Here is a 15,475-nt window from a genome sequence, read left to right as displayed (position 1 = left end):
GGGAGAATCTAATCAGTCATGTTGTATTAAGTATTTGTGTAAGAATCTAGAGGCTGAAGGAGATTTTGTCCCTATCACTCATGGGGAGTTCTATAGTCTCTCACCATGTAGCACTGATTCTCATGAATATGAATTTGACAATCTTTCAGAAGCGACTACTGATAAAGACATTGACCAAGTGCATGTCTATGAAAATCAAATCAAAGTGAGTGAAACGTCTAGTGTTAGGTCATAGGGGTCTGATCCAACTAGTGTCCTAGAGTCATCAATTACTAACATTCATACTCTGAGGCATTTGAATACCCTTGTGGATGAGGTCACCGTAGGTCTTGAATTTCTGGTCCACGCATTTAATGACTATACTGTAAATGCAATTGAACCAACCACTACTCTGTCACTCGCACATCTGAAGCTTATAGACTAGAACCCCAATGCATCTAACGAAGTCCCCACATTCCAAAATGACTATGCTCTTGCCTGTTACCTAAACAATATCAAACCTATAACGTCTTCCACCAATGAGAAAAATATCAACATGACTGAGGCAGACATCAAATATCTCAATCACACAATTAAAATGAAAGAATGCAAGAGGTCCGATGGTGAAAACCACATTGTGGCAGTGTCAGATCCCAAAAAAGTAAAAACAAAAGACGTATCCAAGGGTGAAAACCTCTCTAAGGCACCCACGGATGAGATATTTGATGTCCTTCTTAGTCACTTTCAGGAGAGATCACCAATGTTAATAGAGCCGACATAGCCAATTAACCTAGGCACAGAAGAACATCCTCATGTGATACATTTGGCGCAGTCACTATCACCTGAAGAGAAGGAACAATTCATTGACTTTTTCAAGGAAAAGAAAATAATTTTTTCCTGGACATATTCTGACATGCCAGGATTGGATCCTGATCTTATCATGCATCACTTGTCCATAGCACCAAGCATCAAACCAGTTAAACAGAAGCTTCAAAAAATGCATCCTCATGTTGCATTGCTAGTCAAAGCAGAATTGGAGAAGCTTCTAAAGGCTGGTTTCATCCATGCAATTGATTATGCTAAATGGATATCTAATATTGTTCTTTTTTCAAAGCATGATAAATCTATCAGGGTTTGTACAGACTTCCGTGATCTTAACTTGGCATGTCCTAAAGATGACTTTCTACTCCCTAATATAGATATGATCATGGACATGACAGCTGGCTATAAGATGTACTCACTTATGGATGGTTTTTCTGGATAGAATCAGATAAAAAAATTTCTAGAAGATCAAGAGAAAATGGCTTTCACATGTGCATGGGGAACCTTTTTTTGGAATGTGATGCCATTTGGTTTAAAGAATGCTGGTGCTACATATCAACAGGCTGTTACTACAATTTTTCATGACATGATACATAGAACCATGGAGGACTACATTGATGATACCTTGGTCAAAAGTGCTAAATGCAATACTCATCTACAAGATTTGGGTCCCATCCTAGATCGTATGGAAAAATTCAGTCTTCGGCTCAATCCTAAGAAATGCGCATTTGGTGTCACATAAGGAAAATTGTTAGGATATATTGTTTCTGCAAAAGGAATTGAAGTAGATCCAGAAAAAATAAAAGCAATAAGGGACATGCCACCACCTCGAAACATCATTCAGATGAGAGGACTACAAGGAAGGCTTCAATCTATTCGCAAGTTCATTTCACAATTGGTGGATAAATCACAACCCTTCACAAAGACCTTACATATGAGTGTGAAATTCAATTGGAGCCAGGATTGTGAGCAAAGCTTAACACAGATCAAATAATATCTTGTCAATCCACCGATCCTGATGCCTCCTATGCATGGAAAGCCTTTGCTTTTATACATTTCAGCCACTGAAACATCTTTGAGAATCTTGTTGGCTCAGGAAGACAATGACAACAAAGAAAGAGTTATTTATTACTTGAGCCGAACATTGGTCTCTTATGAGAAAAACTACAACATTATTGAAAAAGCTTGCTTGGCAGTTGTCTTTTCTTCCCAGAAATTGAGACACTACATGCTTGCCCACACTACATAGCTTGTGGCTAAAATAGATCCATTAAAGTACTTGCTCAGTAAGGCAGCTCTCACAGGAAGATTGGCTAAATGGGTCATGATACTAAGTGAGTTTGACATCCAATATGTTGAACACAAAGCTATAAAATAGTAGCCAATTGCAGACCAGCTGGCCGAGGCACCCATACAGAGTCTTCTACCAATAAACATTGATTTCCCAGATGAGTCAATTCTAACACTCACTCACCATACATGGGTTATGTTCTTTGATGGGTCCTTCACACAACAAGGATCAGGTGCTGGATTACTCTTCATTACACCACAGAGATACTCATTGCCCAAAGCGTAAAAGATTTTGTTTCCTTGTACAAATAACATTGCTGAATATGAAGCTTTGATCAATGGTATGAAAATTGTAGCTGAATGGAGAGTAGATTAGTTGGACATCTTTGGTGACTCTCAGCTTGTCATCAACCAAGTAAATGATGTGTATCAAACAAAGGATGAAAAACTAATTCCTTACAAACGCATGGTTGATGACTTGACAAAATATTTTGCACACATCACCTTCCAACAAGTTCCACGCACAGATAATAAAGCAGTTGATGCCATGGCCACTCTGGCCTCCCTTCTATAAATGCCAAAAAATGATCTCTGACACAAGTTCTTGGTGGAAGCATTACACTACCTAGCCTATGACACACCTGATTCCAAGATGATTTGTTCTATTAGAGGACAAGAATCATCCCGCTACCATCACATCTATTCCTACCTTCATAATCAAACCATTTCGAAAGGTCTGACCTGGAATGAGAAACGTTACCTAATTTGTAACACTTCACATTATGTCATTAGTGCTGACGATCTATATAGGAGAGGTCTCAATGGAACACTCCTTAGGTGTTTAGAACCCGACGAGTCCAAACATGCACTAATTGACGTTCACGAAGGCATTTGCAGATCTCATTCCAATGGCTTGACACTAGCTCGCAAACTTCTTCGTGCTAGTTACTACTGGCCTAAAATGGAGCAAGAAGTTGTTAAGTATGCTAGGTCCTTCAAGCAGTGTCAATTACACGGGAATCTCATTCACGCTCCAGCCAGAGAGCTAATTCCCTCTTCTACAACATGGCCATTTCAACAATGGGCCTTCGACTTGGTGGGGCAGATTCACCCAACCTCTTCCAATGGACATAAGTTCATTATCACGGCTACAGACTATTTCATGAAATGGGTAGCGACAGTCCCTCTCACAATTTTTGATGGCAAAACTGCAGCACTTTTTATCACAAACTACGTCATCTGTAGATATGGTATACCATCCTCAATCATTACTGAAAATGGAGGACAGTTCAAAAATAAAGACCTCAAGGAACTGTGCAAGAAATTCAAGATTACACAACATTAGTCTTCCATTTATTACCACTAGGGTAATGGCCAAGCTGAGGCATCCAATAAGGCGATCCTCAAAATTCTTCATCGCAGAGTCAGTAAGTCAGGGAGAGACTGGCATCTCTAGATCAATCCAGCCCTGTGGGCATATAGGACAAGCATTACCCTGGGGTGGATGTTGTGCTTCTGATAGAGGTTGAGATTCCTACCTTGAGAATCTCCATGAAGGGCCTTATCACTGATGATGATTACAGGATAGCTCAGCTTCAAGAGCTTGTGTTACTGGATGAACAACGACAAGTGGCATGTGATCATCTACGAGCATATCAACAAAGAATGGCATGAAGCTACAATAAGAGAATTAGGCCACGTGACTTCCAGCTGGGTGACCTCTTCCTGAGAGAGAACCCTAAGAATCAACAAAAACGAATGCAAAAAGGAAAGTTTGAACCAAACTGGCTAGGTTCATACATCATCATTGTAGTATATGGATCTGGTGCTTATCAGCTTTCCACAACTAAAGGAGAAGTGCTTAAAGAGCCTATCAACACTCTCCACCTGAAACAATTTTACAGTTGATTTAATCTCAGCAAGCTCTTTGTACATATCTGTATATCCTAAAAAAAATCTAAAAATCGAAAAAAGTCCTGAAAAAATTGTTACCCTGGTGAAAACCTAGCAATAGGCACCTTGGTAACACCAAAAAAAGTGAAAAATCTCAAAAATAAAAAAATAAAAAAATTTAAAAAATTTTAAAAAATGTAAAAACAAAAATAGTGTCATTGATGAAAACTTGGAAATAGGCATCATGGTAGCAAAAAAAAAGACAAAAGTTGCCAAGAAGGTGAAAACTTGGTAAACAGATGCCTCTTGTTCCCAATGCCTCATCTTGCAATGCATCTTCTGGCTATTCTATACAGTCGCTTTCACTTCCTACTTCTTGCTCATGTATCCATGGATTGAGTCTTGTCACAGCCCAGGGGCATTCCCCCTTAGTGTCACTATTTTCAAGATTCTCATAGAATCTCCTTCGCGACAGTCACCAGTGGTCCTCACTGTGTCTGCCTACTGTCGCTAGTGTCACTCTTTTTGAGATTCTCCTCATAGAATCTCCTTCACGACAGTCACTAGTGGTTCTAACTGCGTCTGCCTACTATTGCTAGTGTCACTCTTTTGGAGATTCTCCTCATAGAATCTCCTTCGTGACAGTCACCAGTGGTCCTTACTGCGTTTGCCTACTGTCGCCAGTGTCACTCTCTTTTCAAGATTCTCCTCATAAAATCTCTTTCGCAACAGTCACCAGTTGTTTCAACTGTGTCTTTCTACTTTTGCTAAGTCATATTTCCATATTCCTTTATGGAAAATCTCTTGTGTTAGTCACCAATTTTCCTGACTATGTCTGTCTACTGTCGCTCAGTCCATCTTAGGTTCTTCACTGTGAAGATTCCTCTTTGACCTCAGTCACCACTCATTTTGACTATGTCTTCCTACTGTCCTCACCCTACTGAAGAGATTCCTTTCAACCATGTTCTGGACATTGACACTTGACATCAATCCTGAAAACATTGAATTCTAAAAATGATATACTTGTTTGGATATGCTGAGCATTTTCTTTTTTTTCTTTGTTTTTCTTTATCATATCTCCTTGAGCAACTCGATGATGTCATCTTCAACTAGAGAAGAAATGACTAGGGGGCATGATCTTTTCCTTTGATTTTTCTTTGTGGTTTAGTTTCAATAAGTAGATTTATTCCTATAAGAGGGGTGTCCACTATAAGAGCCTCCATCTCGTATTGGATGGTTGTGTGTACCTCGACTCCTTTTATAAGAATACATCAATAACATTGGTGCTTCTCCTTATTTGTTGGAGTGAACTCTTCATGCTACAATAAATACTAATACTCACCCTGCTAAGTGAACATACTAGTCACTTCAAGTATAACTAGCACACTTTTGTCTCAGGTTATGAACGCAAAGGTCATTGTGGAAATAATGAATACTGATTACTTAGCATAAGAGAGATCTCCTGTGTGTTTGGTGTGCCTGTTATGCAAGCAACATTCAAGTCATCCTAGCATTTATGCTCTGATGCTTATGTTAACTTGCTACATTAAAAGGGATAAATGTTCTGGTCATTTTGGCTTCTGGTGCCTCGAATGCTTACATTTAATCCTAACACCCCAATAAGGTATGTTATATTCATATTTTCATGATTGCAATGTCAGTGGCAATTGTATAACATACGAGCTTTATTTTATATCCAATGATGATAAATTGTCAAGGCTTCATAACCAGACCTAGGGTTGCATTTAACATAGTCTTGCATTGCATACTTCATTTGCATTAGCGGGCAATTCGATGGTCATTCGATTCATTGTCCACATGCATCAGATTCCTCCATGGCTGCACAAGTTTTTGGTTCGTCGATTCACACTCCTCAATGGAATACCTGTGACTGTCAAGCAAAAACACGCAACACTACGTGAGATGTCAGTTCATACATTTGTGTTCTATCTAAGCACAACATACATCTCATATACATCAAAGGAAAACAAAATAGACAATGACATGTACATAGGAATACTCGGCTCAAAATCTTGTATATATATATATATATATATATATATATATAAATGGGTCAGTACAAAAATGAGCACTACTTGAGTGCAATCGATCAAAAATGATACATGTGGTGTTGGCACACCAATCGATACATAGTCAGGAAACATAATCAAAAAAATAGGCATAGAGCGTCTAACTCTGTCTCGAACTCTCACCTCCAGGAGGAGCAAGAGGAGCAGGGGCAGCAGGTGGCAAAGGTGGTGGTGGCATATCTGGCCTGATAGGAGGTCGTGCGCCTCCAGACTTTCATACGTACAGAGAGAATCGTTGAACCTACAATGTCTCATCTAGTATCGTGCTGGTATAAGCAGCATAATAATAAGATGCTCGTGCTAACTGAAAGTGGATCTCATCAAGCGCCAGCTCCAGCCTTCATTCTGCAGTCTCTGCACGCTCCCTCTGACGATTTGTCTCCCGCTGTCTCTCCACTAGCTGCACATCCCTGACTGCTACTGCAATCTGCAACTCTCCTAATTATCGGGAGGCTGCACGAACCCGCTCCCAATATCTCTGTACCATGTCCTACACCCCACCTATCGGCTAATCTGGCATGTCCCCATCTACCATCTCTAGTGCCTGTTGCTGTGGAGGTACCTGTGGCTATGGAGGCACCTGCTGCTATGGCACTTCCTACTGAGGGGCTTGCTCCTCTATCCTCTGCCTCTGTCATCTATTGTGTCATGTCCCACTACCCATAGCACCTGGGTCTGATCCCATCTGATGTGGGGGAATAGGCATCTTCTGTACCCGATACTGGACCTATGGCAAAATTTGTGGCTGACCTGGCGACTGTAGTTGTGCCTGCTACTATTGGGGCACCTGTCTCTATGCCTACCCTACCATCCCTAGTGGATCTGTGAAGCGTGGGAATGGATGGCTGATCAAAAATGCCTGATATGTAGGCATCATCCCTCATCTACTACCTCTGGTAGGTAGTCCCACTGAACAGCAGCTAGACTGTGGATATCTATCATGGATCACCCTGGATCCATCTGTGGAGGCCATCCCCGCTCAATATCCTTCTGCACCCTGGCATAGGCACAGTACTCACGAGAAATGTCCTTGGGATGGCCATATTGCCGCCATACTCATGAAATAACAAATCTCTCGATCACGGATGTCATCCTGCCCACCAGAGGTCAAGAACTAAACATCCATGGTAGCTCTCTGGGGGCATCATCCCAATCCTCTGTCTCTCTCCAGGGTCGCCATACAACGGACACCAAGTCATCAAGATGCGTCTACTAGTGCTCAGTCTTACCCAGGTGGGCCTGGGTAATATGCCCTCGATATCTGCATATGTAGGACTCCATAGGCTCCCAGGCATCCTCAAAAATTGACCTACATAAGGGAAGATGCTTCCAGGCCCAAATCCGCAGAACATAAACTCCCGCTGCCATGGTCTTCTTCTCATGGAAGACGACCTCGTGCATCTCATGAAAAAGGTGAGCCAGCATGCACTAACCCCACCCAAAGATCTCTAGTGCCTCTACCATCCTGCAGAGCATGGCACCCCACCCACACTCGAAACCATGATGTCCTCTGTCAGGACATAAGAAATAGCTAAGGAATATAGCTAGCATAGATGCCAGCCTGTGTGTCAGTCCATATGTGTGCATGAGCTCATCCCAGTTGATGGCCCTACCTCTCGGTAGCTCTCTCCCGAACACAACTGATAATGCCTCTGTCTATGCTCAGGGCACTGTATCATAAATGACTTGGTCACCGTGAAAGGGAATTCGCAAGATCCTCCAGATGTCCTCCAGAGTGATAGTCATCTCACCCATCGGCAAGTGGAAGGTGTTCATTTTCGAATGGAAATGCTCCGCCAAAGCTGTGAGTAAGCTGTGATTCACCATCACGGCTAGAATCTGGCATAGAGAGGACAGCCCCAATCGGGCAATGTGCGTCCGATCTGCCTCATCAAGACTCCGCAATAGCTCTTCATATGGAAAATAATGTAATCTAAATGACACATCTCCAAAGACCTCCTGCACGCACAAAAAAAATAACAAACAAACAATCAGTATCAAGTCAAAACGAAGCATCAAAACGAACTAAAATCCAATTTTTAAATGCGAAAATCAAAACTGTCATGGAATTTCGCGTGAAATTCATGAAATCTCGCGCAAAATTCTACCAGTTTCGCACGAAGACATTCTCTCTTCGTGCGAAGAATCATGCATTCGTGCGAAAAAAGAGTTGCTCGCGCGAAGAAAGCAAAGTTCGCCCAAGAAAAGAGGATTTCATGCGAAAATCGAATTGCCTCGCATGAAGAATCTCTTTCTCCATGCGAAACCAAATGCCTCTCACGCAAAGATCCTCACGCTCCGTGCGAAGAAATAGACAACCCTGAATCTTCGCATGAAGAAAGAAGATCTTCGGGCGAGAAGAGATCGATCTCGCGTGAAGAAAGATTAAAAAATCCTAAAACATGCTACAACGTGTAATAAATGACCTTGAAATGCGTGAAAATGATAGTACAAAGATGGGAAATCGACGACTCACCGATGATCTGTAGTCTGTTGGCCGACTGTGTCGTCTAGAGTGCTCAGAATGATGATATCTCATGTTTACTACCATGTCTCTATCAAAGCTCAAAATCACTACAAGACAAAAGCACAAATGAATTGAAAATGACCCCTCAAGCCCTTATATAGCTGTTGACCAATTTTTTTCAAAGTACTCAGATTTGTGCAAAAATCACACCCCTGGCTAATTGGATGGTTCTGGATCCATTTTCAGGATCACATTCGAAATCTGGCACACCTAAGAGCCTCAAAAATGCATTTTAAAATTTTAGGGACCGACGCGATCAAACGTTTGTGCAACCCAAATCTTTCTGATACTTTGTGATTCTTGGAATCCTTTCAACTTTACATTCTCCATATTTTCAAAATTCATTTTGAAAATAGTCATCTCAAGTCAATTGTGGCTACATCTGGTCAACTTTTGGTCAAACTTGGTCTTTGTGACTTCACAATCATTTCAAATCAACCCTGAATCTTCTTTAGATTGTTCTGATCTCTTCTAGATTCTGCTGAATCTCAGATTTCTTCTATATCTCATGATATACTGCTTCAAATCATATTTCTAGTGTGTCATCTTTCGATTTCACTCCCGAGGGGGCAAGATGATTACATCATTGAATACTTATTGCTCAGGGCATCTAGTTCCCATCTTATGTCCAACTCATTTGGGGCATCTCATTTCTTGGGGCATCTTGTTCCCTTCTATCTGGCATCTTTGCTACCTATCTTATTTTTTCATCGATTGATCAACCTTATAACAACTCTTCTCAAAGTTTGATGGACAGGTATTGGGACAGTCTAAACCCTGACTCTTGAGGATCAAGCTCTGTTCTGGGGATGATTCTATGACTCATGATTGGACCTTGTTATCTTTTATCAATCTTAGGTATCTAGGTGTTCTATCTGGATCCTTGAAGGTTAAGCTCCATTCTGGAGATAGTCTTCTAAATGCTATTGATCTTAGGTATCTAGGTGTTCTATTTGGATCCTTGAAGGTTAAGCTCCATTCTAGAGATAATCTTCTAAATGCTATCAATTTCAGGTATCTAGATGTTCTATCCGGATCCTTAAAGATTACACTTTGTTCTGGAGATAGTCTTTTAAATGCTATCAATCTTAGGTCTCTAATTGCTCTACTTGGATTCCTTAGGATTAAGCTCTGTTCTAGAGATAGTCCTTAAAAGGTTATCAATTGGTCTTCGTGTCATCAACTTCGGAACCAATCTCATCTTTGCATCACGCTTTCTAATTTTTTTTCAATTGAATGTGCTGCTTGCACATTCATTTAAAGAGGGGCAAAATGTAATACCCCAAAATTGGCTCATTGCCATGATACCAATTCTAGTCTATTTCTGACCAATCCTAAAGTCCTATTCCATTAGGTTAATTCTCATTCTCCTACTTGCTACTTGACTTAATTGTCAGATGCAGAAAACCCTAATCTGCATTCATCATATTTCTTATTTAATTCCTATAGTACATACTCATGATAGTCGCATTAAACCTATTGATTAATATTTAATTTAATTACTAAGTATTTATACTTTAATTAAATTAAATTATATCCTAAAGGCTAATGTACTATGGAATTCTTATTTAATTCCTATAGTACATACTCATGATAGTCGCATTAAACCCATTGATTAATATTTAATTTAATTACTAAGTATTTATACTTTAATTAAATTAAATTATATCCTAAAGGCTAATGTACTACGGAATTAAATTTATTTGATAAATGTGCCTATTTTAATTAATTAAACAAAATTATTTAATTAAATGGAGAACTTACTTCTAATTAATTAAACAAAATTATTTAATTAAATGGGAAGCCATTCCTAATTAATTAAATGAAGTTATTTAATTAAATAAGAAAAGTGCCTCTAAATTAATTAAAAGATTATTTAATTAAATAGAAAAGGTAATTATGAGAGCATATCTCATTTTATTAAATTAAATATTTCACCAAAATCTCTCTTCAGTTCAAAAAGGGAAATTTCCAATTCACTATTGATCAAAAATGAGTTAAATCAATTAACTCCTTTTTCTACTCAAATTGAATCAATTAACTCCTTATTTTACTCAAATTAAATTTGTTAACTCCCCTTAATTTGGGAATCTCCCTTTATGACTGAACTTCACCTTTAATCCTAACCGTTGATGGATTCCAGGAAAATCTATTTAAGAGACCCTCATCTCTTCATTTTAGGGGAGGTTGAATGAGAATTTGCATCGAATTGCTGCTGGATTGTGCATTCATTTGAGCTCCCTACTTTCATATTCATTTTCTAGTTTAATTCTCATATAGATTTAATATGCATACATTTTTAGCTTGATGTCTTTTATTTCTTAGATTAATTGATTGCACTCCATCTAGATTACTTGCACATTCATATAGCTTAAATTGCATTCAAATCTTTCATTCTTACAAGGTCTGGTTGCTTAAACACCTCGAATCTAAGCATATCTGACAAGCAATTCCCTTTAGATAGAAGGCAACAGGTCACTTTGCAGGCTGATTTTCGGATGAACAATCCAATGTTCATTCCGAAATGAATCCGCATACAATGACCGTGTTGAAGTGTGTGTGTTAGCAGAGGCCATATATTCACGCATATAGAGAGTACCTAAATATTAAAATATAAGGCTATTTAATTAATGATAAATTAATTATATACTTATATTTTTGCAGTTTTACAATTATTTGGGGATCCATCTTTTAAAGTTAGAATGTTTAGGCCTATACATGGGATTTTGGAGTCTTGTTAAATAGCAAGAATTTATACGTTTTTGGTGGTTTTCAACATTGAAGTTAAAGAGTTATTTCAAAACATATGATTATTTTGGATTTCAATTTTTGTCTTGCGTTGTCTCAAATTTCAATTGGTAGATTTGAGGTAGGGTTTGGAAAACCTTGCAAATCCTACATTCTGAAAAATATTATCTTCTTCATGTCTATCAGGTTGTGGTTGATATGACTTTTGAAATCTATGAATGGTTTTGTCTCTAAAATTGAAAAGAGAAATAGATTTCAAGATTTTATTATTATTATTATTATTTTAATTATCAGTAAAGTCACCTCATCATAGCATCAAAAATATAAAAATTCAATTATCCTGCTACATTATCGAATAGTATCAAGAGATGACAATAGTTATTAGCAACCAAAATTCTAACTACAAACTTGTCACTATAAGATTTATATATGAAGATCAGGTATACAAAGTATTCTATCTTCAATAATAATAAGTAGAGCAACTAAGCATATCTAGAAATATCGACTAATCCAAATAACCAATGAAATTGTTACTACATTTAGATGTTGATATCTGATTGAAAAGATCATTTGAAAAGAGATTGTTAAGAAGGAGATTGTTGAAGTAGACTATGTGTTTCAATCATTGTTTTGTCACTGATGTCAAACCTACTATTTTTTGGTAAGATAATTGCTTACAAGATTCAAGTACTATCACTTAGTTGATTGATGAGGAGGATTTGATCAATAAGATGTAACAAAAGCACCTAGAGGAAAGGTTGAATTATGATTATGTAATGAAGTACAAGGATCAATTAAGATAGTGATGATATGATGTATTGATGATCTACTTAAGGTTACAAAATGGCTGGTTACACTTAGAAAGTTTAGAAGAATAAGTTAATTAAAGTTTGTCTACCAAGCTTGATCGAGTGGATAGTAGGTGCCCAGTAAAGTTAGTGCAAGCTAAGTAGAAAGTCAATTGGAGCCAAGTGAAAGAGAATTCTAGTAGATGTCGAGCTACACAATTGATGCCAAGTAAATTTTAGTTGATGCCAAGCACTAGTAAAATCTAGTTGATGCTGAGTGATTTTACAATTGATGTCGAGTAATGCAGTATGTGTCGAGCATTAGAAGATTGATAATGTCAAGCTATTGCATTATGATAAAGATCAAAGATTCTCCAAATATAAGTCAACAAGTTTGTTTTCTTGGAACTTGCAAACCAAGAGGAAGATAACATTGATGAGCTGGTGGCATAGAATTTGATGTAAACCATTTTTAGGCAAATTCAAATGGATTCTAGGAGAAGTTTTTAGAATAGACAAGATATGGGGTAGAAACATTGTATCCTACTTAATCCATCCAAAACCCAAATCTAGACGACGGATAGTGAGTAGGAAAATATTCTAATTTCCTTTATATAGGAATGTCTGGTCATGAAGCAAAAGAGTTAGGGAGGTTGGTGTCATAAGAGAGAACCTAAGAAGGAGAAGGAATTAAGGGTTTTGCTTCATCAAGTGACCCAAGAGAAGAGTTTGCAATGGCATACCAAGCAAGAAGGCTTAAGGAGATGAATGCTTGAAGGGTGAACAAGCTGTTAGAGCTGTAAAGTATGAAAGCCAAGAAGAATTGAGAAATGAATAGAGATCTATAATCTGCAAGTGAAGTTGTAAGTTGTATCAGATCAAAGCTCTACTATTACTCTCTAATAATTGTATCAATCTAAGGTAAATCCTTTAGATTAAGGTTGACCTAACAGTCATTAGAAATTCCTTTAATAGGGTGGCATTCCAAGTGAATGGCATAAATTCCTCTAGCAAGGCTCACTTTTAATAGGGTGATTGAAATCTCTTAACCAGGTCACATTTAACAGTGTGTATTGTAACCTTCAATAGGGTTGGCCTTTCATAGAGCATCACTTCAGAAGAGTGAAAAAGAGTAGCATGTTACTGGTGGTTTTTCCCAAATTGGGTTTCCATGTTAAATCATTGTGTCAAATGTGTTGATGGATGTGTTGTGTTTCATGCTTTACATTTATGCAAGTTGATTTGACAGTAACATATAAGTCTTAGTAGATATGCAATGAATGCATGCATGGGTAATAATGTTTTATGGGTTCATTGAATTGTGAAAAAGTTTTATTTTGTACATTTGGACCTTGAATAACTAATTCACCCCCACCTGCCTCAATTATTCTAAAAGAATTCCAGCAATTGGTATCAGAGCCATCTGCTTAAGAGGACTAGTTTTAAGGTACTAGAAGTACAAAGATCAAGATGTCTAAAATAGAAGTACCCAAGCTCAATAGAGATAACTTTCCTACATGGAAAATTTTGATGAAGCTACACCTTGGAGGACTTGGAGATCATGCACAATCCACCATTATAGTGGAACATGTTGATCCAGTAAGAGCCCTAAATGTTGAAGATATGAAGAAAAAGAAAGAACACAATTAGGCGATGTTGGAGATTGCCTCTTCCCTAAGCTATGTCAAATTTGATGATGTAAAAGGATGTGACACTACAAAGAAGATGTGGGATTCCCTGACCACCATCTATGGGGAGACAAAAATGTTCAAAAAGCTAAGTCTGAGAGCCTCAAAGGAAAGTTTTATGACATGAGAATGGAAGAAGCTGAGAATATTGCTCAATATGTTGCGAGGATAAAAGAAGTTGTTAGTGCAATAAAAGGTACTACTTGTCAAATAGATGATGATACTGTACTAAGTAAAGTCTTGAGGAGATTACTACCTATTTATGCTATTAGAGTTTCTACAATTAAAGAATTGAGATGTATACCAGGAAATAATCTAACCCTTGAAGGTCTGGTAGGTAGACTCACTGCTTTTAAGCTATCTAATTTTGACAATTACAAACTAGAGAGTCTTGAATCAGCTTTCAAAGCTAAATTGTTATTGAAGGATTTCAGAAGGTAACCCATAAGAAGAAGAAGAAGAAGAGAAAGATAAAGTATGCATCTAGTGACAGTGATATAGATGAGGAAGATATTAAACAATTTGAAGCACTATTGGCAAGGAGATTTCACAAAGGTAAAGGAAAGTTCAAAGGTAAGTTACCCATCATTTATTTCAATTGCAATGAAGTTGGTCATATTGCTACAAGATGTACACAGAAGAAGAAATACAAAGAAGGAAATAAGTACAAAAACAGAAGAGAAGATGATAGTAGAGATTAGAAAGACAAAGGCAAGAAGTCATGATGCATTTTTGATGAAAATGATTTTGATGAACATGATGATGAAGTGGTATATGTTGCAATGAAAGAAAAATCTGATGAGGATGAGGCAACTACACTTGTGACTTGTGTGAACAAGAATGATAGATAAATCATAGACAGTGGATGCTCACATCACATGACTGGAGACAAAATTAAGTTCATTGTCTTAACTCGTTATGATGGAAATAGTGTAAGATTTGGTAATGATGCACCATGTTTGATCAAAGGAAAAGGGTCTATCAAACTCACAGACAAGATTTTATGTGACAATGCTTACTATGTTGAAGGATTAAATTATAACTTGTTCAGTGTGTCACAACTAAATAATCTAGGATGCAAGGTTGAATTTGAAAACAAAACTGCCAAGATATGTGACATAAATGGGAAGTTGATTGGAAAAGGTGATCAAACTAGAAGTAATTTATTCTATCTGGATATAGAGGACGTTATTTGTCTTATTGCAAAACTTGATGATGTACAGCTTTGGCACAAAAGATTATGTCATGTTAATTTTGGTAAATTGGTTAGTATCAGTAACATGAAAAGAGTTAGAGAATTGCCTAAGTTGAAGAAACCTAATAATATAATGTGCAAACAATGTTAGTTAGGCAAAATGTCAATGTTAAGTTTTAAAAGTAAAGCTTATACCTCTAAAGAAATACTAGAGATTTTAATACTGACTTGTGTGGACCAATTGAAGTGCAAAGCTACAAAGGAGATAAGTACATAATAATATTTGTTGATGATTTCTCTAGGATGATGACAATCATGTTTCTAAAACAAAAATTTGATGCTTTTCAAATGTTTAAGTGGTACTTGGCAAGAGTTGAAAAAGAAATAGGTAAAAGTCTGAAATTTTTGAGATCAGACAGAGGTGGAGAATTCACTTCAAATGAGTTTGAGATGTT

At 37.6% G+C, this 15,475-nt stretch overlaps 1 pseudogene; it reads left to right on the top strand.

Moving 5' to 3' along the window:
- Nucleotides 1-6,313, top strand: part of LOC149557933 (la-related protein 6B-like) — a 144,948-nt pseudogene extending 138,635 nt beyond the window's left edge.
- Nucleotides 6,314-15,475: the final 9,162 nt, after the last annotated feature.

The sequence above is a fragment of the Cupressus sempervirens genome, chromosome 5 (assembly GCF_028749045.1).
Source record: "Cupressus sempervirens isolate cs-2001-9-10 chromosome 5, ASM2874904v1, whole genome shotgun sequence".
NCBI classification, from domain to species: Eukaryota; Viridiplantae; Streptophyta; class Pinopsida; order Cupressales; family Cupressaceae; genus Cupressus; species Cupressus sempervirens.
The sequence above is the reverse complement of the archived record's forward strand: the minus strand, read 5'-3'. Positions and strand labels throughout refer to the sequence as shown.